The 24,622-nt window shown below is 37.7% G+C and overlaps 1 pseudogene; it reads left to right on the forward strand.

The window, feature by feature from the left end:
- The first annotated feature begins 14,527 nt into the window (after nt 1-14,527).
- LOC109375009 (peptidyl-prolyl cis-trans isomerase D pseudogene) lies at nt 14,528-15,704 on the forward strand (annotated as a pseudogene).
- Nucleotides 15,705-24,622: the final 8,918 nt, after the last annotated feature.

The following is a 24,622-nucleotide window of genomic DNA, read 5'->3' on the forward strand; positions in this document are numbered from 1 at the left end:
AATTAAGGTTAAATTAGATCATTGGTGGTGGGCCCTTATCCAATATCGCCAATGTCTTTATAAGAGATTAAGACACAGACATTCAAAGAGGAAAAACCATGTGAAAACAAAGGAAGAAAGTGGCCATCTCCAAGCCAAGAACAGAGGTCTCAGAGGAAATAAACTCTGCCAATACCTTGCCTTTGAACTTCCAGCTTCCAGAACCATGAGAAAATGAACTTCTGTTGTTTAAGCCACCCAGCCTGTGGTCTCTGTTACAGCAGCCCTAGTGTTTTAATACAACATACCATGAGGTTAAAGATATAAATCACACATACCGTAGGGAGATTTTTTTTTTGGCTGTTTTACAAAATGTGGACTTCATTGTGACATACTTGTAAAAGTTTCACATTGCTTTAATGAGAGGAGTAACCATTTAAAAATGCTCTACCTTCAATACTTAATGAATTGTCAGGAGATCTGACTGAAGGTAGGATGATAGGAGGATGGAGTAGGCATCTAGGTAGGAAAGGAGGGCAGTCTTAACTAGAACAGATATAGTGAGCATAGCAAAAGAAGTGAACTGCCTCAGAGATATTTGAGAGGTAGATCTGCCAGGATTTGCTTGATTGTTGTGAGCATTATGAAAATAATCAAGTATGCCTCCCACTATTAGACGGTGGAACACAGGTTGGATGGAGATGCCACTCACTGAACGGATGATTGTAAAATGTTGTCACATGCAACTAGTAGTCTCCCCTTCAGGATGGAGGCATTATTTCCTTAGATCCTAAAAGTATTGGTAGTTGATGGCTCTTATCTGAGTTGCTTCTAAGGACTGCCTTCAGCCAAAGAGGTATTCTTTCTCAAATGTATACTTTTCCCCAGGGAGTAGCCCATATTCAATGATTGATTAATATGGTTGTATAAAAGCTAGCCCCACTTCCCTCAAGAAATGCAACCCTGTGAACCTATGGAAGCTCCAGAAACCCCAGTTATCTGCTATGGCCTGTACCCCACCTGCATTATTCTTGCAGTTCCACTTCTCCATTGACCATTTCTGCTTCCCAGAATCATTTATAGTTTTGTTTCTTAGACAGTATCCAGTAAACCTCCTGCCTGTGCTTTGTCCCCTCAGATTCTAGTTCCAATAAACTTAATATAGTTGAACCAGGAAGTTGTCCTAGGCAGGTTTTAAATAAATATTTTAGACCTTGATAATTTACTTGCTGGCTAATTGGCACTGAAAGCCAGCGTACTGGTGGTATGCAGAATAGTGATGGCCCCTGGATAGAGTAGGGGTGAAATTTGACTACTGAGGAATTCAGATGGAATACTACTGGAAGAAAATGTACTGAATGGTACAATAGCTCAGGCATTTACACTGTGGTGGGAATTGACGACCATATGGACTGTAGGGTCAGCTGGCTATAACTAAGTGCTACCAATATGTCAAAGAAAGACAAGGCTGAGATTGTTAATCTCCAAATTAAGTGGCTGTGAAAGTCAGAAGGCCACTTTGAGAACGACATTTGTCTTCCATTCTCAAAGGACAGAGACTTAAAGATCAGACCCACAACTTACTTACAAGTGTAGAGTAATTCAAAAAAAGGGTGAATTCTCAACTTGAGCATTCTGCTCTTCTGAGGTCACAGCACCGATTGGAAAGGTAAGGGACTGTGTTCAAATTGGAATGGGGACCTCTGAGTCAATGTGCATAAGTGTCAAAAGACCCAAGGTCTTTCAGAACTCCTTGAGCCTAAAGAAGCAGTCTATTTCTCTAACATAAGGTTTATGCTTAGCCTTGCTTATAGAATGATGTAGGGACCTTCTCCTTGATAATACAATCAACCCCTTCCTCAGGATCTGTCCAATCATCCCTCCTGACTACCAGATTATAGCAAGAGTCAAATAGAATTAGCATTGGATCTTCTAGTGGAAGAACGGGATCTATTCAACATACTCGTATACTGGGAGACTCCAGAAAAGTATGTAGGCAGTAGATTCTGAGGGGGCTGTGTTACTGTGAGGGTGTTACATTAGCAAATGGCCATTGTAGAGCGAATATCTAACATAAGGGCAGAAAACTCACAGCTAAATGTACTACAGGGGAACATGGAAGAGACTCTTATTAGTGAAGGGGACAACCTGCTGAGGGGCTTAATGGTAGCTACCTTCTCTAGGACATGAGTGGCAATTCTGGGATGCTGTTAGAGAACCAATCTCTTTAATAGCAACAAGATGATAGGATCTCAAAATAACAGAGGTCAGATGACTATGTTTGAACATGAGTAGAAAGCAGGAGTATGATTAAGCAATATGTAACAATGTCAGAATTGGCAGCCAGAAATCCTGAACTGCAGAGGATTATGGAAATAGTATATAGAACATAGCATAGTATTCAAAGCAGGGAGAGCACAGCCAATGAAAGTATTTTACAGTGTATAGAATTTAAAAAAAAATTTATACCAAGGATGAATGATTAATGGGTGAGGGCAGAGGATCCAACAGAATTCATGATTACTTTCTCTGTTTCTGGACCTGGCCCAGTTCTCAGACTTAAAATCCATTGAATGAAGTAGAGGCCAGGTCTCCCTGAAGAAGGATGCTGTCACACCTTGGCAAAAGTGTTTGAGTAATTTTTCCCTAAATGCACCGAATGCCTGCTAGGATGTAATCATACACAGGAGGGACTGGAATACTCAGGCATTTCAAAATCTATTGAAGTTGACATTGATACATGGGCCACAAGACATTATCATGGGTTAAATAGTAAAACATGGGAACCCTGACTTCCAAATATGACTCATTAGGAGTCCACCGGGCCTATAAGACCACCCAGGGGTCATTTTAGCAAATGCACAGCTGGAATAAACATACTTGATAATTATCAGAAACATCACAGTAACTCCTTGGCATACAGGATAAGATGTATCCCACTGGGAAAGCCACATGGAATCCTACAGAACTGCATTCCCAGCCAAAACATAAATCAAAAACAGTATTGCATGTGGAAGGAGAATATCAAAGGTTATTGAAGACTAAAATATGCAGAGGTAGTGCTCTCTAACACATCCCTATGAAACCAGCCTGGCCTATATAAAAGCAGGCAAATGCTGGCAAAGAAATACTTTAAAAAGTGGCTGTCCCTATTACATCTGCTATACCAGATGCAGTATTTTAGTAGATTAACATATTTTTTTTGTTAATACATGCTTTGTCATCCCTGTCAGGAGTGAGGATCAGAATTAGCTACTATTTATGTGACACAAACATTTACTTCATGCCCTGGTTTTGTCTCCCATCCTCTCACATTGGCAGTTATGGTGATTGACTTGTCTTTTGTTCAGAAAACTAGAATTTTTTTAAAAAGTGGGGGAGGAGATCAAGATCAAGGATAAAGAATCTTCAAGAAATAGAATGCACTAAGCACCAAGTATGAACGTCTTTGAAAAGCAAGGTAGCCACCAGAAAGCACGTAATATATAGAAGAGGCACTAACCAACCAAGTAGGTAGAATGGCACAGTCAGTTGACATCAGTAAACTTGTACCACTGAGCACTGGCACAGTGATTCATAACAGAGTAGCCGTGGTGGCAGGGATCACAGCTACACATGGCTCCAGCAGTGTGGGCTTCTTCCTCCTTAAGTCTGACATCCAAAGATGTAGTAGAATAGACTGATAATGAACCCCCAATACCTGTTGTCACATTTATTATGTAGTACCACTTCCAACCTGAAAGGACAGTGATTTTTCTTGACTGGGGTTAATATACATTTCGGCTAAGGATTTGTCTTACCTGTTTACAGGGCTTTGGCAAGCATAAAATTCAGAGGCTTACAGACCTTGAACCCTACATAAGATTGCATCAGGCCATGGATCTCGCTTTATAGCAAAAATGGATTACAGGGAGCTCATGACCATGGGACCTAGTGGTTGCATTGCAAACCAGAGCATCCAGAAGCTTCTATCCTGAGAAAGCAAAGAAACAGGTTTTGAGGCTGAAGCTGATATGCTATTTTGATAATGATACTCTGAAATGATAGAGTTCCATGTTTCCAAGCTCCAGGGTGCAGTGTGCATCCTAAGGCAGTTAGCATTTTATGGTGCTGGGTCCACAGTAGGTTGAATACATAGATACAGGAATCGAGGAATGAAAATAGAAGTGCTTCACTTACTGATCCTCCTCAAATGGGGAATTTATGCTTCCTGTCTTCATAATTTCAGGCTCTGTGAGTCTAGAATTCCTGTTTGCCTGAAAAGAACACTTTCATCAGGAAATAGAGTATGAGCATAACTGAATTTTTTTTTTTTTTAGCTGAGCCATCCTGCCACCTGTTGGCAGCTCAGCAGCAGCTCAGCTCGGGCTGGGAATCTAACTGGTGACCTTGTTGCTCAGAGCTCACACATTCTTGAATGAGCTCTTAGCCAACTGATCCGCTCGGCCAGCCCAGAGCACAACTGAATTTTAATTTATACCTGCTACCAAGAGATTGCATCTCTTCATATCAAAAAATAGTATAATTATATTATTACACAAGGGAAGAGGTAGGGGTGGTGTTACACAGTGAGGACACAGATAATCTCATTTGGCACTCATTTGGGGTATCCAAGTTATTCCAGAAAGAGGCCAATAAGAATCTTGGAGGATCTATTCCTAGCTGGGGTTGATTCATGTATTGCCAGTCCTAGCCTGTAAGATATTCTTTGTCGAGCCACCAAGAGCACCCTTAAGGAATCGGACACTCGTTCATCCAGCTACCAGGAATGTTATCAGCTTCTGACTTACAATTGAGGCTTTCCTTTAAGGAATTGCTCTTGACTAAAGGAGATAAATCTCCTGAGGTTACTAATTTCCCATCAAGTGTCAGTCCATATCTAGTGACTGATGAAAGCCATGATACAAATGTTCAACTCCATTGCCTCAATTTGGACAACCCTAAAGGGTTATTCCAGCTCCAGAGCTCACTGTGGTACTGGCTAAGCCTACATCACAACTGTGTTGCAGATCAACTACTCTCTCTGGGAACCCCACTTTCTTTACTCTTCTATAGGAGATGTTCCCAAGACACTGCCCCTGAAATTTCCTGTAGGAAAATTTCCATGCCAGAATCTATTTCAAAGGACTTACCTAAGATAAAAGCCATGAGTAAAAGCAAATTAGAAGAAACATATAAAGAACTTAAATGGTTTTTTATGGTTATTTTGAATCTGCAGGAGTCTAGTATATTTATGAACTTGGAGTTCATTAAGGTGATCTGGGCTGGGATATATTTGGAAGATGTAGTCACAGAGATGGTAACTGTTGTCATGAAAATAAAGGCAATCACCCAGTGCAAGTGTTCAAATAAGAAGAGAAGAACACTTGGAACAGGATCCTGAAGAAAACTGCAAATTCAATGGGAGGGCAGGGTGTTAGATTCTGGCAAAGCAAACATGAACATGGAGAAGGAATAAAGGCATCATGAAGAGGGATTTCCAGTGGATACAAGCAATACTGAGAAGTTAAGACAGTTAAGTTGTGAAAATTTACCTCTCACAAAAAGGTTAGTACTGGTCTCCTGGATAAGAACAAAATGTAGTGGTGGAGACAGAAGCCAGATTACAATACGTTAAACGTGTGTGGTCAGGATTTGGAGTCAGTAACTTCAGACACGGCTTCCAAAGGGAGTAATCATGAGAGAGAAGAGAACGATGATGGGTGTGAGACATGGGCTGAATGAGGTTTTTAAATTTTATTTTACTTCTTTTAATGGGAACATTGTATGAATGCATAAACCATAGATTCATGAGTACATAAAAAAATTCTAAAATATTCCAAAGAAAGACATGAACAAAGTGCTATGGTAGTTTGGACATATCCTGCCCACCAAGAATTCTAACACCTTTGAAAATAAAGTTCTTAAGTGACAAAATATGTCTAGGCAGATTGAAGAATCTAGTTCTTTTACAGTTTCTCTATCTATTTAATATCCAAGTTATGGTTTTATAGTAATCTATGAGGAGAAGTGGCATTAGAATTTTACTGATTGTTAAAAGCTATGAGGATGTACTAGTTCGAGGAAGTAGTAAAGTGAATATAAAAACCAAATTTTTCATATTTAATAAATATAAATATTTAATATTTGTGTGCATTTAAGGCATTGATCATAATGTTTCAATTAACACAGACACTAGATTCACTTACTAGCTATTATGTTTAATAATAAAAACATATCTTCCAATTTGTCCACAAAGAGGTAGGAATTATGTAATATATTAAAAACTTTTGATGTTCACATATGCAGGAGGAAAAGAAGTTTAGCTATTTTAGAGTCCATTCCATTAAATGTTTGATAACTTTGGGTTGTATTTGAGTTTTAAAGTCTTGAGATCTAGCTATAAGCTAATTTAGTTCAATTTCCAAGACGAAGTGCTAGTACTTACATAGCTTTACATAGTTTTCTTTACATAGCTTTCTAACCGCTGAATTTCTACTGGCTCCAGGAACTGACTCACCAGATAACCAGCCAGAAATGCCTGTCCAGTGGTGAAGGTGAGGAGGAGAGGAAATTGTAATCAATAGCCTGGTAGAGTCTTAAGTGAGGGTGATGCATCCTATAAACAGAAGTGAAATGTTTAACAAACACCAAATCACTGACTGCAGTATGAAAAACTGGAATTGTCCAAGAGATTAAGATCATATGGTGAATTAAAATAAAACGATGTCAACTTGTTTTCAAAGTCACTTTTTGAGCAAGCACATCCTAAGTATTTGAACTTTGTTTTGAAAACATCATCAAAAGCATTATAAACTTGAAATTAGACATCTAGGTTAAATTTAGTTTAATAGGGTCAAATAAATGTGAGGATGAGGAAACTCATGTTTGATTTGCATAAAATAAAGTCAATATTCCCTGTTTTGATTTTATAGATAAAAAAAGTTGAGTTGAGACTGGGAATCAAGTGTATAAAAAAAAAATAAAGCAGGGCCAGTCGAGTGGCGCGATGGTTAACAGCTGGCTTGGGACGCCAGAGGGCCCTGGTTCGGATCCCACCTATGAGAGCCAGTGACACTGTCCTCCATAGCTAAGATGCTGAACAACAACAGCTCAACCTGGAGCTGGGCTGCTGTGAGTCGCTGGCGACGGCGTAGGCTGCAGCCCCTGTGGAAGTGGGTTGCCATGGGCTACCATGTGTAGCCAGCAGCCAGCGTGAGCGGCCAGCAGCCACAGTGAGCAGCCATACAGAAGCCAGCGACTGATGTGCCTCGCCCAGGAAGAGGGTAATGATGGTGCCAATTTGGACCAGTGAAAGAACGTCCTCCACAACTAGACTGAAGAACAAAACGACAGAAACTTGTCTGTTCCCCTTCCCCCAATTCCCCAGCACTGTTCCCATCCCCCAATTCCCCAATAACCAAAAAAAAAAATCTTAAAAAAATAAATAAAAAAATAAAGCAGTAATAGATTTCTGTGTATACTTGATCTTACAGCTGCTTTAAAAAAAAAATTCCTTTCTTTGTGGCCCTGTCCATCCTAGCTGCAGATAATTGATTAAGAGGTATAAATTCTACTCAATGATATGCATTGCATAGCCTGGTCAGCTAACTTTGACTTGTGGCTTTTCTTGAATAGATAAGCTAGATAAACCATAGTATTCAATGGTCCTGAGGCTCTAAGGAATTAATTCATCTGATGATAGGTGCTGAGCTGTAAAAACATGTACTTGGTCAGGGGAGTTCTTACTGAGCCATTTGCAAGATGGAAAAATCAGAGGCAGATGCTCAAAATGGAAACACACATACAGGGAGAGATTGGAACCAGGGAAGAGAAGAAAGAGAACCAGGCAGAAAAGATCGTTTGGTCTGCAGACCTTCCATGACTTTTTCCCACATTGAAACCCATTTGTTCATCTATTCCTGAGTTATCAGGCATCTGTATCTTTTCATATACTATTTTTCCTAAAGACAAATTGGGTATTCATATTCCTTGCAATTCAAAGTGCCCTAAATAGAAAAAAAAAAAGTAATTTTGTAGAAAACTAGAGCAGAATTTGAAGGATATATAAGAACAAAAATAAAACATGCTAGAAAAACAAGAGGCCAGGGCAAATTGAAGGCAGTAAGTGGTGAATATATATATATATATATATATATATATATATATATATATATATATATTTTTTTTTTTAGCTGAGCCATCCTGCCACCTGTTTGCAGCTCAGCAGCAGCTCAGTGGCAGCTCAGCTCGGGCTGGGAATTGAACCAGCAGCCCTGTTGCTCAGAGCTCGCACTCTTGAGTGAGCTTTTAACCAAGTGAGACACTTTGGCCAGCCCAATTTTTTTTTTAATGTAAGTTTTAAAAGGCTGTGCAAGATTTTGTGTTGTTTGTTTAATATTATTTGAATTATGACTCCTATTAGTGAGTTTGTTCTTTTGTCTTCCTTAAATTGCACTAGCTCAATGATGTGAAATAGCTATTTCCCAATGTGGATTCAGAATATGCAAAAACTACAATTTATAATTGTTTGTACAATGATATATACATTTCCAATTCTAAATAACTAAATATCAGGGTTTCTGTGTCTCTTTTATTATTTTATTAGAACAAACTATAAAAAAAGTCTAATATTTGTCACTGAAACCCAAAGGAAATATTCTTATCATCTTTGGGCACCTTTTTTGGAGGGGTGTGTCGTTTCAACAATTTATACTTTTGATCCTGGCCATTTAATTTCTTCCCTATTTACAACAGTTCATATATAATGGAATATAGTACTATAGGATTGAGTTTCTAGGCTGTGCAGGAAATATATTCAGAATGCTATCATCTTTTATTGCATCTACTGGATGTATTCACACTTGGTACATATGCTCGTGAAAATGATGACCCCAAAAGAGAAAATGAGACATGCAACTCTCCTCCACACAATGAATAGCAAAACGGCAGGAGATATACATATAGAGATTACTTTGGTTACACTGGGTAATTATGTGGACATCTTCAATCACCTAGCAACTGCTACATCTGCTTTTTATTTCGTTTTCTGAGAATATTCTTCTTTTCCATGTTAAATCACGACTTCCCGGGACATGACATGTTTGATGCTCATGTTTTAAAATAATGAAATATAACATGTCAAGGGTTATTACACACCAAAAGGCAAACAAAACCAAGGAGGCAGGAATAGCAAGGTGCCCCCAAAGCTCCAGAGGACTTATTTCTTGGTGTTTGAAATATTAGTGACTGGTTCAGTGCACTTCAACTTGAAAATAGAGAAGACTAATAATGTCGTTATTCCAGGCTCTGCTTCTACTTAAGGGTTACCTTGGACTGCACAATAACAATCAAAGTGAGAAAGGAGAAAAAGGTAAAAGAAAATGTCAAGCAATCTCACTATCAACAGATTTTCTCATAATTATGAGAAATTCACAGAAAATCACAACCTGGGAATTGAACAGATCAAATATTCTATTATATAAGCCTGCACAACTAAGATTTATAATCGATCTATGAACACACATTTGTGTATATGCCTCACTCAAGAAAATTCTAGAGCACTTATTGTGTGCTTGAATACTTAGATGGAAAGATCCAGTCTATCTTTTCAAGTGAGTAAGAGGAAAAGCTATGCAACCAGGACCCAAATTCATCCGTGATCTCAATATATTGCTCTGTGTGTGTGTGTGTGTGTGTGTGTGTGTGTGTGTGTGTGTGTGCGAGAGAGAGAGAGAGAGAGAGAGAGAGAGAGGAGAGAGAGAGAGAGAGAGAATGTTTCCCCAAAATTTAATAGGAAGACTATAAGCTTCAGTCCATTTATTTCTTCAGATCAGAATGCTTACTGATTCAACTGTCTCAATCTTGTGTGTTTTTCTCAACAAAACATTCATTTTTCCCTGATTGAAATATCCTTCATCTTAGATATTGATTCTGTTACAGACCTGAACCTGCCAATACAGGTAAGCCTTTTTCTGAAGCAAGATCCTGACCTTTTTATTGGAGAAAAGTGTTCAATCACTCATTTGTGTGTTATTGCATGAAAGTATTACATTTTACTCAAGGTTAGGTGAACTACTGCAAGTGGATTTTACCATAATTCCACTCTGAACTTCTGGGAGGTATCTTGTTTTGCTACTTAGAGTGATGGATGCTCTAATAGCGGTAAGGAAATTGACCTGTGTAGCAAAGAAGAGGAGTAAGTTCTGAATGCCATTATTTCTGATGGATTGTATTAACATAAGGCTTTCCTCTATGGGGAGCTTAAAAATATCATGGCATCTCATCTGTACCAGGGGATTCAGTAAGGAAAAAGTGGAAAAAAGAGATTACAAGCAGGAAGTCAAACATAAGTAAAAGCGCTGAGCCATAAAAGCTTATTCTGACTGGATACCAAGACAAAACTCATTTGGAAGACACATGACTTCCTTCTTGGAGGTCAGAGTACACTTTTCCCTCTTGTCTTCCATTCTTGTTGAGGACAAAGGTTTGGCAATGTATTCATATTTTCAATAAACTCAATTGTATGCCCAACACCATGCTATAAGCAAAACGTTAAACCCATGAATAAAAACAATGCCTATTTCAAAACACCAACCTCTCAGAGGAAAAAGAAAAAGTGAGCATTTAAAGATAATTATAATAAGTGAGATAAAGATAGTAATAGAGGTAGCTTCCAGGAGCAAATGAAAGGATCAGTAACTAAACGAGCCAGGTGGAGCAGGATAGGGTGAGTGGGGGAGGGGATGTGCAAGGAGGGCGCCATGGTGTAGACAAATGCCTGATTTATTTTAAAAGATCAGTAGGAGACTAAAAAGAAAAGATAAAATAAGTCATTTTAATTAGAGAAATTAACAAAGTACAAATACTGTAGGTGATTCTAGAACATAGAGCGCAAACCTGGGTGCAGTGAAAATTAATGGATGCTATGTCAATAGATCATACCAGGCAGGTCGTGTATTCCATGTTAAGGAGTTGTACTTGAATCCAGAACCATACAAGCAGTCATTGAAGGGTTTAAAAAGAAAACAGACACAACCAACTATACAAATGAGACAAATCATGCCAAAGGTCTGTGGATGATGGATTTGAGGGTGCATTATTAATGGGAGGGAAACCAGGTCTCAGCTCTTAATTGAGAGATAATGAGAAGCACAGAGATCAGTGAGTATACTGATCATAAAAGTAATTATGAGACAAACACGCCTGCCTTTGTGAACAAATTTATCTTTGTTGAATTTCAAAACACCACCGCAATGGCAAGAGGCTCTAGGTCCACAAGAACCATGCAAGAGAGAGAGAGAGAAAAACATATTAAAGAGATGTCACTGAATATTTTAAAAGAAAGGGAAGGGATGGGCATTTTAGCAGAGAAAGATGAAGTCTCAGTGAAAGGAGAGATAATAGGCATAAAGCTCATCTAATTCTCCTGAATCTTTTAAGTGATTAGGATTTGAATGGACTGTACAGGGTGAGTAGAAAACTGGGAGCTGAAATTAGAAACATTGCATAAATAGCTATATCTTTTCCTTCCCCCAGGGTCTAAGAGATAGTTTATCCTCTGAAAATCTTGAATTAGAATGCTCCAGACTCCAGGACGTCTGGCATAGGAGCAGATAAAGACAAAGTAATAGACATAAGTGAAAATCTTCTTGCTGGGTCTTATGACCCCACATACGCTTCCAAAATATTCCTGGATTCTGCTCCCACAATGTTCTCTGGCATGTATTTAAACCCTGGTACACCAGTGGGGTTGGGAATTCTTTTCTGGAAAAATTGTCAGGAGCGGAGAAACTATCGACCCATTAGAAAAGCCTATTCATTTTAAAAATAATTTTAGAGTAAATTCTGCCAGCTGGAGGCCTCCTAGCCCATTCCCCTCCCCACCCTATATTAGTCTCCTAGGGCCACTGTATTAAATTACTACCAACTTGGGTTAAAACCACATAAATCTAGTCTCTCAAAATTCCGGAGGCCAGAGGTCTGTAATCAAGGTGTTGACTGAGTCCTCACTGCTCCAGATGCATCTGGGGAGAATCCTGTCTTGCCTCTTCCAGCTTCCTGTGGCTTCAGGCATTCCCTGACAGAGCAGCATAGCTCTAATCTCTGACCCCATCTTCACTTGACTTTCTTCCTGGTGTGCCTGTGTTTTATTTTCCTCTTATAAAGACCCATGCCATTGGATGTGGGGCCCATCCTAATCTAGGATGATTTCATCTGGAGATTCTTAATATCATACATCTGTGAAGAGCCTTTCTCCAAGTAAATTCATATTCACAGGTTCCGGGGTTAGGATGTGAGCTCGTATTTTGGGGAAGCACCTATTTGGACAAAAATGAACAGGCAGCAGTATATCCACCATGCTCAGTTGCCATCAGTGGGCTGCCCAATGAAAGTGTGGCCTTGGCACAAATGCCGAGGGAAACGGTGAAGAAAGATGCTTCTCTGAAGGCTGCCAGCTCGTTGCATTCTTTCAGATGAACACAAGCTTTTCCTGGAGGAAGAGCAGAGCAAAGCTCCTCCACGGCTTCTACTATATGGAGGAAGAGGTGTTTGCTGCACATGAGGGAGAACAAGGGTTTCGCAGAGGGGATGCAAAAGACAGCTCATTAAATAAACTGTTATTGATAGAATAGAGAGAGGGCAGTGCATAAACTGGTGATTCCAGCTGAGGGTGGAGAACATCATCTGCTTGTATTGTATTGAGTGTCACTAAGTGCTTAAAAATAGGACCAACATAGATTATATACACCATGGATATCCATTTGGTGGGTGTTTATTTTCTGGGGGTGAGAGGTGCTGGTGGCTGACTCTGGAGTGATTATTTCCAAGAACATTTAGAGACCTCATGACTCATCCTGAACTTTGATGTAGGTCAAGGGGATAGGGAATAAAGCTCTGCCTATTTCCATTATCACTAAACACAACTGCTACATAGTTAGATGGCAGCTGGAGGGAGGGGAGGGATTCGCACTTAAAACCATAAACGTGACTTCTTAAGAAAAATATTTTCCCCGATTTCTCTGTTTGCTCTGCTGATGTCTGAAGATATTGCATAATCTTTGTGAATAAGATATTGCTGGGAGGTTTTTTGTTTTTTGTTTGTTTTTTGTTTGTTTGTTTTGCCATGAATGTATATGCTGATGTAAGAATGGTACAAGCACATAAAGAATTTTTATAAGGACTTATTTGAGCCAAACTGATGATAGTTTGATCTCCAATGCTCTGGAGAATGAAAGTTCCGCAGTTTCTTTCATACATTTGGAATTAAGGAGAGGATGTAAGGAAGATTACATAAAGGTGGAGGAAAGCAAGGTGCAGGATAGTTAACAAGATTATATGGCCCCTTGAGTGTGGCTACACCTCCAAGGAGTCTAAAAAAGAGGAATTTCAAAGGTGTGTTAACCTAAATGCACATAAACAATGGACAGGGCTGGCTTAAGGCATGGATGACCTTTCACTAGGGAAGTTATAGGCCTGAGGTGTGACTACCCACCATGACTTGTCCAGTTGGGAATTTATGATTAGATCATACTGTAAGGCTACATTTGGTTAGACTTACTACAATCCCACCTTTTCATCTACAAGGCTAATGTAAATTTAATAACAATAGTAATATTTTTACAGATTTTTTTTCCTTTAAACGTTGCATTTTTCAGTTGGTGAGCCAGGCCTTATTAAGTTTGATTTCCATACATTCTTTAAAACTAACTTTCTTTACTCCTATCTAAATGCTCCTGCCTTGAGCTTCCTTTGGCAGCACCTTGGAAAAGATGGTAAGTGAAGATAAAGACAAGGTACAGAGGAAGGAAGGAAGGAAGGAAGGAAGGAAAAGAGAGGTGTGAAATGTAGAGGTTGTTCTGAGAGAACGACACTGCACTTCATAATTTCTGAGATAGAATCGTTCATACGAGACAATCCACTGCATGAATCAAATGGAACAGAAATCAAGGCCATGGGGATTAAGATATATTTATTATAAGGAGCGCTCAGAGATATTACACTCTCTCAGGATTATGGGAGAAGTGGAAAGAGTCCGTAGCAGGCATAGATCAAAACTCTTCAGTGAAGGGAAGGGGCATTTCTGCAAAACATGGATGTAAAGAATGAAAAATTAATAAAGGAAAATCTCATGAACATCAAAGAAAGGTTTCATGAAAATGAAAGAAAGCTATTCTGCAAAACAAAGTAGTCAGTCCAGAAAAGGCCCATCTCCTCTTATATCACCCCACCTCACCCCAATTTTTGTCACAGGGCTTGTGATGCCTTAGGGTATATGAGTATCTTCCATTGGTGAGGACAATCGGCAATGTGATGGTTTTCAAATATGCCCAAATGTCTAATAACTATGTTGTACACCTGAAACTGATTAATAGTTTATGTGAACTATCATTGGAAGATAAATTAATACAAAAAATAAATTAAAAAATAACAAAATAGGCTCAGAAATTATTTGATACTCCTCCCTTCAAGAGGTTGGATCTTTTTTTGCTGAGCCACTCTTGGGGTTCAGCTGCTGGGCTGCCACAAGGTGTCAGAGCCCACTTCCAAATGTGTCTGCCAAGTCAAAATGTCACATCCGTCCCCGGAAGCTATGCCCTCCAGCCCCAGTAACCCCCAAGTCTTCTTTAAAGTGGATATCAGAGGAGAGCAAATTGGTTGAATTGTTTTAGAACTGTTTGCAGATATTGTACCCAAAACTGCAAAAAAATTTTGTGCATTTTATACAAGAGAAAAGAGCATTGGACCCAGCACTGGGAAACCTCTTCATTTCAAAGGATACCTGTTTCATAAAATTATTAAGACATTTTTGATTCAGCATGGAGACTTCTCAAATCAGAATGGGACAGGTGGAGAAAGTATTTATGGTGAAAAATCTGAGGAAAAAAATTTCTATCATAAGCATGACCAGTAGGGCTGATTGAGCATGGCAAATGCAAGGCTTCAATATGAATGGTTCTCAGTTCTTTATCACAGCAGTCCCAACTCCTCATTTGGATGGGAAGCATGTGGTATTTGGCCATGTAATTAAAGGAATGGGTGTGGCAAGAATTCTGGAAAGTGTACAAGTGAAAGTGAAAAACAGGTCAAACTGTGCATTATTGCAGAATGCAGAGAATTGAAGGAAGGGGATGATTGGGGAATATCCCCAAAAGATGGTTCTGGTGACAGTCACCCAGATTTTCCAGAGGAAGCAGATATAGATCTAGAAGATGTAGATCAAACGGTATTAATAACAGAAGACTTAGAAACAATAGAAATACTTTTTCTCAAATCCCCAAATGGGAGACGGCCATAAAAAATATACAAAAGCTTTAAGATATGTGGAAGTTCAAAGGCTGTTATTGAGAAAGCAGGCAGATCAAAGCTGCAACCTGTAACTTTAAACTGAGTGCTGAATATTGGTGCTTGGAAACTGAAGATGTCAGATTGGCAGGGAGCAATCAACAGTCATTTGAAGGCTCTGGTCATAGACCCATCAAATGCCAAAGCACTGTATGTACCATAGAGCTCAAGGATGGTAGGATAAAAGGATATGATCAAGCATTGGTGGATCTTAAGAAAGCTCAGGAGATAGCACCAGAAGATAAAGCTATCCAGGCAGAATCACTGAAAGACAAACAAAAGATAAAGGCACAGAAAGATAAAGAGAAGGCAGCATATGCAAAAATGTTTGCTTAATAAGGAATTCAGTTTTGCTTAAATGTTATACATTGATTGTATAAAAGCAATAAGAAAATTAAAGGGGTTTTATCTGTTATATATAATCCCTCATGTGTATACTTTGATACTTCAGTTCCCCATTGTTTACAGTTTAGGAATACTGATATGGGTTCACTTTTAATAAACGTGTTACAAAATACAAAAAAAAAAAGAAAAAAGAAAAAGAAAAAGAGTTGGGTTCTAAATCCCTCCTTTGAGAGAGGGGCTGGATTTACTAACCCACCAATAATGAACAGGATAAAGCAGGAGTGACATTGTGTGTGACTTGAGAGCCAGGGTCATTATTAAAAGCACTGGAACTTCCTATATGATCTATTGCAGTGCTCCCTCTAGGGAAAGTCATCTGCCATGTTGAGAGGCCACTTAATCTGCCTAAAGACAGACACATGTTGGAAGGATCTGAGGTGTACCACCGATAACCATGTAAGTGAGGCTACATAGGGGCAGATCCTTTGGCCCCTGTCAGGCCTTCTGGTGACTGCAGCCCCTGTGGACATCCTGATTGCAATCACATGAAAGATCCTGAGTCACCAGCTATGCTAGTCCCAAATGCCCAACCCACAGAAATTGGATGATAATAAACGCCTGTTATTTTAAACCACTACATCTGGGGACATTCATTATATAGCAATAGATAACAACCACAGGCAGAGCTAGGTTACAATTAGGGGAATAAATGGGAGGAAATATTGTGCAACATTAAGAATGTTGGTGAGTTTATTAAAAAATAAATAACTCCAAAACATCACAATGTAATAGATTGGGAGGTAAATGAACACTTGGAGTCTAGACATAAGTGACTACATAAGAAGATGGTTATATGAAAACACTAACAGAAATATAGGATGAATATTTTCACTAGAAACATACTGTACGTACATTTTCAGAGATGTGTATGTACATTAGAATATAACACTGTTTTCAGATAGTGATATGGCTTTGCAGATCCCAAACACTTCCTACGAATTTTTAAATAATTGGGTCATATCACCTTCAAGTTGTAAAGATTTTATTCATCGTGAAAATCTTTATGCCATCCTAACCAGTATTATTATACTCACTGCCCGGCCCTCACCACAGAATACTACACACACACACACACACACACACACACACACACACACACACATGCTTGGACACAGAAAAAAAATATATATATATATATATAAAATCTGGCTCCTTGGGGGCCATTACGTACTACAAAAACAAAAAACAAACAAAACAAATCTCTCAAATCTTCCTCATTTCCTACTCAAAATTGGTTGAGGCAAAACTTGATTCCTCAGGGAAACTTCTTTGGTAGGCTGTTTTCAGGCTTAACCATGAACCACAACAAAAAGAATAAAATGCCTAGGAACAAACTTAACAAAGGATGTGAAGGACCCATATGCTGAAAACTATAAGAAATTATAGAAGAAGACACAAATAAATGTAAAGATATTCTGTGTTCATGGATTGGAAGAAGCAACACAGTGTAAATGGCCATATTACCCAAAGCGATACACAGATTTAATGCAATACCCATCAAAATCCCAATGGCATTTTTTAAAGAAATGGAACAAAAGATCATCAGATTTGTATGGAATCAAAAAAGATCCTGAACAGGCAAAGCAATACTTAGAAAAAAAACAAGGTTAGAGTTATCACAAGCCCTGACTTCAATTTACACTACAAAGCAATAATTATCAACACAGCATGTTATTTGTGTTGTTCCTTTGTTACTTTTAGTTTTATACCCCACATATCAGTTAAGTCATATGGTTCTTGACTTTTTCTGTCTGAAAACTCATAGGCACAGAATACAGCTTAGTGGTTACCAGAGGGTGAGGGGTGGGGGGTGGTAGAAGAGGGTAAAGGGGGCCCAATATATGGTGATGGAAGAACTGACTCTGAATGGTGAATACACAATGTGACATATAGATGATGTATTACAGAATTGTACACTTGAAACTTATAATATATAATTTTACTCTCCAATGTCACCCCAATAAATTTAATTTTAAAAAGTAGGTAAATCTATGGATAGATGAGAGAAAAACTGAAGAAATGTGGTGAAAGAGGATGTCAGTGATGAAGATTTTGGTTGGATATGACTGGCTTCAAATACTTTAACTTTTCCATAGTCACTTGGGAAAGAGTAATTTAGAAATTAAAATTTTTATTTTCAGATGCATTTGGTATTAAAAATCGTTTTAGGGCCGGCCGAGTAGCTCAGTTGGTTAAGAGCTCGCTCAAGAGTGCGAGCTCTGAGCAACAGCAGTTCGATTCCCAGCCTGAGCTGAGCTGCCACTGTGCTGCCAACAGATGGCAGGATGGCTCAGCTAAAAAATAATAATAATAATAATAATAATTTTAATAGAAAATGTGTTTCTAGGGAAAAATACTTGACTTTGGAATGGAAGATCTTATAGAACTTTGGAACAGTCTGGTGACCTGCCAATGTAGAGCTGCTCATTTAATACACAGCATGCCGATGTATGGTGTTAAACCACTACTAGTCATTTCCTACTTACTCTGTAGACCTGTAGAAAAAAGTCATGTTTTTTAAAGAAAAATGGGGGGAAAATAATGAAAGCAAAATAAATCTCAGGTTTTATTCTAGACTAAACCACAAGTCTCCTTTACTTTCGTGTTCGCGCTCACGCCCCATTGTTCTGTGATCCAGCATGTTGTCCTAAACTCTGGGAGGAAGTCCCCACCCTCCCTTCCAACCTCAACTTGGCCTTATATGCTTACCCCACCACCAAAGTTTTCAGAATCTTGGGTCATTTTTACATTGGGAGCATTAAATTTGGGTACTGCATCTGAAAACTTGTGAACATTTGTTATTACTGTTTTGTTTTGTCTTATACAATATAACTAACACAAACAGCATAAAAGAGGTAATTTTGAAAAAAAGACTAAAGACTGTATAAATCTACAGTATCTTTACTGACTGAGAAAAGAAAACTGAAATTGACAAGAAACCTGTAAATACATTATAGAGAATACTGGGACAGCTATAGAGACACATCCAAAGGTCAGCAGAGATTACCAGGAATTTGATAATGAACATATTAAGCTAGAAATTGGAAAGGAAAGAAAACTGTACATTCGATTCAGATTTATTTTAACTGAAAAGCATTTGTTAAGTCCGACATACCCACTAGTGAGCTAAATTCTTTTGCAGCCAATTATGTTTATCGCTTGTAGTAAAGTCACAGTTCTTCACAGGTGTTAAATGTTGAAAAGCTCGGAGTTCTGTTGACAATGTGAATATAGTAAATCAATTATGAACATGACAAAAATATCTCGAGGTAAAAAAGTGAGTCAAAAAGAGTAGCTTTTATATTTTTGCTGTTGTAAAATGTTCACATAGCTGTTAAGTGCAAGGGAAACTAAATCCTGTGTGCTAGAAAGCTTTACAAAAATGCTCACCTACAATGAAAGCAATATAGTATGGCTTAATATTGTTTATTAAATATGTATATTAATTCATATAATCATATATGTATAAATGTGTGCATTAGTTCACACAATTATTTTTCCTTACACACACACACACAAAATTGAAACTGACCAAATAGTATCAATGTGCTTTTGAGGAAAAAAAAGTGATTAACTATGATAAAGAATTTTAAAAATCTCATTAATTGCTTCACAAGATCAAGAGATCTATGTTAATGTCATTGCTTAAGAACTAATATGTTTTTTCCCCAGTTTATCACTCCCACTACACCTGTATGGCAACATTCCAGAATGTAAATGATTCTGAGGAAATAGAAGTGAGCGTCTTCCTGGGGAATGTGAATGAGTTGCCAGAGAGTTACACAAATAGAATCTGAAGGGGGTTATTTGCTATAGTGATAATTATAGGTCGTTATTACCTGTCCTTTTAAGTCTTTGAATTGTGTAAAATTACTCCTGATGCATGCAACTGAGAGGTAAGGGTTAACATGTCTCAACCTAAATCCGTGCAGGAGAGACTTCTAGAGAGGGTGATGTTCACCCCCAAATCCATTACTTAATGAAGAGAATTATGGTTTTCCTCAAATCTTGGACCCCAGTCTCAACTCATCCAGGAACAACAATGTGGCAAGGAGTTTGCCACAATACAACTACAATGGCATGTCTTGTGCCTGAATTCTCAAAATGTATCGTCCCAAGAAAGGAAGTTTTCCCCTCCAAGCCTCAGCCCCTAAACTGAGCTATTTTGGGGCAACCTGTTTTCAAGATGTTGGACCACCACGTTGCTTTTGTTATGTTGGCTCCTACTACCACCAGACTAGAAGCTCTCTGGTTCTGTCGGAAAGCCCCCCAGCAGGACTGCCATCTGATAACCTAAGCCTCACTTCCGGTATCGTGAGCTCACTTCAGGTTTCTATCAGCAGCCTTAGAACAGAGCAATAGAGACTGAATGTCCATCACTGATTTTTATCTCCACAAGCTTTAACAATAAATTCTGTTCCAGCAAGCCTGATATTTCTGCTTGAATATTTTCCCTCTTTTGCATGGGAGCAAGGACGCATTAATTTGGATACACACAGAAATCACTGGGTCCTCGACTCTGGTTCCCTAAACAGAATTCTATCCAATGACAACTTGGAGCCTTTTAACAAATTCTAGTTGAATGAGAATATTTTTGTTCATCCCTCACTTGGATCACAATGTACTCACTTGAACAATAATATAAACAATATAAATAAAAGATAAAAAATCATTTAGTGCATACTTGTATTCTACTTGCTCAAAATGAATCACTTCTAGCTATCGTTTTGCTTTGCTTTGTTTGTAAATAGAAACAAGCAAAAAAACCCATGAGACAGGTATTTCAAATATAACTTCTCTATTTAACATCACCCCCACCACCAAGACAAGTCTCTCTTACAAATATGTGATGAATGAGAAAAAGGGTAAAAGACTTATTGGTATGGGACTAGGAGTACAGCTATGTAAGTGAACTCATCATTTTTCATGTCTTCTTTTCACGCAGTGCATTCTTTGTAGGGTTGTTCAAAATTGAAAGTTAAGTGGATTTAAAAAAACAGCATATAATATTTGTTTTACAATCAATATATGATATTTCTGACAAGTCAAAAGAAATGGTCAGTTTAAAAATTATTAATTTAATGCAGGATTCTAATTTAAGATGCAAGCAAATCTTTAATCTCTTCATTAAAACAACTGAACCTCTATATCTAACCAATGCCTCAAATTAAATATTAAATAATGCAATTTATCATTTAGGAATTATTGTATTGCACTGAAAATAGATTTAAATGACACCATTAAAATAATGTCACCATAGAGAAGCACTATAAATGATCTGGCTCTCAGTTCCTTCAAATACTTGAAATTAAGATGGAATAAATCTTCACTTTGCGATAGTCCTCAATTAGAATTGATATATTACGAATCATTACTTTTTGGATGCCTTATGCTATGGGACATGCGATACCCTAGGAGAAAAAGCAATTCTAGTTTCTCTACTTCTAAATCCTCTGCTTACTGGTATGACAAAATTCAGGTATGCTGAAAAAGTGCTGATTCTCAAATAATCACTCAAAAGGCAGCGCTGGGTGGATGAAGCAAGACAACATAACATAGCCGGACAAGGAATCATGGTGTCATTAAAAAAGCTTAATTTATTGTGTTGTCGGAAAAGTCATGACACATATTTGCAACGAGAAACATGGAAAAACTACGTCATGACTTTTCTGACAACCCAATAATTCCTCCAGTGGAAACTGCAGATGATTATATGATAGTAAACGCCATGCAATTAGTACGGTCCAGGATATCCCTACTCAGCTACCCCTCCATCCACTTCTCCCTCCATTCTCTCCCCATTCTCTGAATTTCATCCACACTGGCCTGCTTTCATTTCCAAAACAAAAAACAAAAAACAACACCAGGCCCTTTCCTCTCTTTGGCAGAAAGGACTGTCTGTATCTAAATGTTCTGCTTCATACCTCATTAAAACATTCATTCTTCATAATCATTCTTCAGATCTCACTGGAGAGAACTTCCTTCCTCGCACTAAGTCAAGCACCCCTCTTCCCTCATTTCTTAGCATTGAATATTTTTCCTCTTCCAGTTTTCAGTTATATATGTATTTTTTGCCATTTTCAACTTATTTTTGTCTCCTCCCTAAAGTTCTCTGAGGGACAGTAGTATACATTTTGTTATTATTTCTGTTGTGGCTCAACCTTCTCCTATGAGGGTACAATCCCAGACAAAGAGAAAGTGTTTAATATTTGTTGAATAAATGAATGAATGAAAGAATTTGTGGATGAATGGGAACAGGTCACAATTTGCTATGTAGTTAAGGCCCAATGTTACAGATCAAATGACATGTCTGAAAATGTTAGTGTGCTCATCTTCCCGGATACTATTACATTAGTACGTTTGTAACATGTCAACGAGATGCAGAAGAAAACATTCTGTCATAATTCAGGCATATGATGTCCCTCCTACCTCTGTTGCTAACACCCATATACAGATTATACATTCCCTCAGCATCATGCCATGATATCTGGATACTAGAAATGGGGTAAATAGAATGTTCCTGTCCAAACATGAAAATGAAAATGAACATCTGCATATGGACTACACTACATGAATTCTGAAGCATAAGACTTAGTTGGTTCTGTATTTTGATTCAGTTAAAAATCTGCATTTCTATGAAAATGGGAACTGAAAGCTTCAGAAACAATTAGAAGCAATGCATAATCCACCAATATGCTAGTGTCCACCCACTTCAGAACCCCCATCAATTTTACTTTCACTGCAACCTTGGTGGTGTATGAGAAACAAAAGCAAAACACAAGCAGAAACCAAAGTAAAAACAAAACAACAAAAACAAAACAACACAACAACAAAGGATAGCAGGAAATCTTAATCAAAAACTTTTCTTTTTAACAAAAAATAGCATTAAAATGTTAATTCTATCATCATTGAAAATCAACTTAATACATTGCTATTTTATACTCTTATACATGACGCTGCTGCAGGGTGTCCTTGGGGACTAAAACCTCCTTTGCTCCCTACAGTGAGATATATTTGTGTTTCCTTTGAGTAAAATGACCCTGTTATTTGTCCTTTATGTTCACTTCACTCCATGTTCTATAGCATTCCTTGGTCAAAAAGAGAGAGAGTGGTCTAAATAAGAATTAGACCACTTAAATCAAGTTTTACATTCCCTCATCCCCATTCTTGGATTTTGAATATTATAACATTTAGGATGTCAAGATAAAACCCGAATAGGTTTGACTCCCCTTGTCACCACCCCAACCCCGGGAAAAACTCTTTTAAATATCTTCAAATTAAAAACAAACAAACAAAACAATATAGAAGCTAGAAGTTATATAAAACAATTTAGGCAATATTACTCTAGGTTTCTAAAGATCATAAGATGACTTAGTTACTCATGATAAAATCAGTATATTTTATACTGAAGTTTACATGTTAACATAATATTGAAAAAGCCAGTCTCTTGTACTTGAGTAACTTACTATATATTTTCACCAAAGTATTTCCAAAAAAGTTCAAAAAAATTTTGGACCACCTGTTCCTTATAATTATATATATATATATATATATATATATATATATATATATATATATATACACACACATTTTGCTTATCATGATAATGATCCCATAGTTTACAAGATTTTACAGAGTAAATTGCAATGAATATCACATAATGGCTGAGACATGGAAAAGCAATTTAAAAGCACTTAAATCAAAACAACGCTAGTTTGATAAAATAAAATACAGCAAATACTCATTATCCCCTTTTCACAAAGATGGCTCTGAAATTGAAGAAGGAAGCCCTGCCCCTCCCAAAGCAGAAGCCAAAGCAAAGGCTTTGAAGACAAAGGAAGCAGTGCTGAAAGGCGTCCACAGCCATTAAAAAACAAAAATTAAAATTAAAAAAAATGTCCTATAGTTCACCCACCTTCCTAAGGACCAAGACACTATGGTTCCAAAGGCAGCCTAAATATCCTCGGAAGAGCGCCCCCTGGGGAAACAAACTGGACCGCTATGCCATCAGCAAGTACGCCCTAACTACTGAGTCAGCTGTGAAAAAAATAGAAGGCAACAATGCACTTATGTTCACTGTGGATGTCAAAGCCAAAAGCACCAGATCAATCAGACTGTGAAGAAGCTCTATGACACTGACTTGGCCAAGGTCAACACCCTGATCAGGCCTGATGGAGAGAAGAAGGCATATGTTCAACTGGCTCCTGACTACGATGCTGCAGATGTTGTCAACAAAACTGGGATCATCCAAACTGAGTCCAGCTGGCTAATTCTAAATATAAAAAAATTTCACTGTAGGAAAAAAAAACAAAAAAATCATTATTAAAGTCCCTATTTGCTATTTATTTAACTTGAAGTAAACAAACAAACAAATAAACAACAAAAAACATAAACGCTATAAGGAGAAGTACATGATCAATGATTATAATTTCATTGGAACCATTACAGTCCATCAGTTATTTTAGAATCTATTTTATATTCAAAACAAGATTATGTCTATTTTAGACATAATTCATTCATTTACTCTTCTCTTGGCCACAAGACATTTTTGTACATGTAAGCCAAGAAAACTTGAATAGCATAACTTAGAATATAGATGTATACATAAATGCAAAATACTTAAAGTTTTCAGAATGTATTTCACATATTCGAGACTTATGTTATATACAGCTGACTTCTAGCTTGACTGACAATCTAATTCTTCTGTACTGATTAAAAACAGTGGTCTAAAATTTTACTATATAGCCACAGTATAATGAAAGGTGTTCATTCACTCTTATACTTTAAAATTTGAAATTCATTAGTCCTACAGAGTACAAATATTTAATCATACACAAATATTATTAATTTTATCAGAGGAAATGAAAATGTAAAAACAAAAAGATGAACAGGAAATTAAGTAGCAAGGAAATCG

Source organism: Hipposideros armiger, unplaced genomic scaffold, assembly GCF_001890085.2.
Source record: "Hipposideros armiger isolate ML-2016 unplaced genomic scaffold, ASM189008v1 scaffold_890, whole genome shotgun sequence".
NCBI lineage: Eukaryota > Metazoa > Chordata > Mammalia > Chiroptera > Hipposideridae > Hipposideros > Hipposideros armiger.